Source organism: Myotis brandtii, unplaced genomic scaffold, assembly GCF_000412655.1.
Source record: "Myotis brandtii unplaced genomic scaffold, ASM41265v1 scaffold1446, whole genome shotgun sequence".
Classification (NCBI taxonomy): Eukaryota; Metazoa; Chordata; class Mammalia; order Chiroptera; family Vespertilionidae; genus Myotis; species Myotis brandtii.
The window spans coordinates 2,721-4,235 of NW_005355188.1; positions in this window are offsets into that span (position 1 = coordinate 2,721).

The window sequence follows — 1,515 nt, forward strand, 5'->3', positions numbered from 1 at the left end:
AGAGAGAGAGAGAGAGACCCATGTCCTTTGTCCATTATGTTTTTGTATGATTATTTATTTTTGGATTTGTAAGGTAGTTTTATGTATTAGATATGTCATTTCCTTAATAAGCATGTGTTTGTTTTTCTCTAGTTGATTTGTCTTTTTGCTTTATATGTGATACTTTATACTATATAAAATTTAATTCATATGTAGTTTAATTTATCAATTCATTTCTCTATATACTATGGGGTTTGTACCATTCTTAAAATACTTTCCCCTACTTAATTATTAATCAACAATCATTTATATTTTCTATTTATTTTATGGTAATTTTTCAAATTTTATAATTAAAAGAAAAATTTGCTGGGAGGAAAAAACCCTACAATTTGTAAGAGTGTTAATTTGTAGCTCAGAAAGGAGAGTGGAAACACACAGAAGAAAATTAATTGGGCCTGAATTACTTCTTATAAGATCTCAGCTGTGCCTCCCCCACTCCAGTCTCCTGAGATGAGAAAATGACAATGTAGAGATGTACCCCTAGGATGAATAGTTGACCTTAGAAAGCCTTTGCTAGTCAAAAATGTTTCTTAAATGGTTTCAAAGTCATTGATAACTTATATCCAAGGCCAAAGGTCAGTCCAACACCCATCTTAAATGAAAATGTATGAGATTTCAGTCCAAATACTATGGGTATAGCCACACTGCTGATTCATCACTTAAGTCCAAGCAGATTGATAATTCAGGAGCTGCCTTGCCTAAAGGCAGAGACATGGACCAGGTGACCTCTTCACCCCATCATTCTAGGAATCAGAAGCTGGGCTCCTGTGTGAGCCTAGGCATAGATATCCTGGCCCCACCCACATAACTGAACCCATTGTTACAACCTGAGCTAATGCAATGCCTGCTGAGAGAGTGATAGATCTGCTTCTTCAGGGTGATGTGTCCATCATACCTCTCTGTGCCTGTCTCAGAATGTGGTCCCTGAGGAGGATGACATAGGTCATAAGGAATAACTATTTGTAAACTCTAAAGTCGATGCTAATGTAGTGAAAGGATTTTAAAAACTCTTTTAACTACCCATATGTGCACAGCCTTGCAGTAGTTGGTGATGGGGAATAAGAATAGGGCACAAGATGTGTTGTTAAAGTGTTTATTAATATCTCATTTGTAAAATATGTCACATAAAGTATAATGGAGCAAGTGGGACTTGAATTGTCTCAGAAAGGAAATATCAGGCAATAAGGCATGGGAGTAGGTTAGGGAGAGACATGTTTGCAGTACAGCTAATACATCAGTTACTCTTGGGAAGCAAAACAGAAATTGTTCAGGGTCATACCGCACAGAGCTCTGAATGTCGCCCCAAAATGCTGGCCTTGACCCTGAATGATCTGTGAAGTCTTGGGTAGGGATTCCTTAAAGGTCAGGACTAATGATTTCTGGAGTGGGGGGATGGTGGAGAGAGAATACTTTTGGATCTCAATGAAGTTGAGAATCAGAGGGAAAATACACAGATGGAAGGCAGTGGAACTTAAG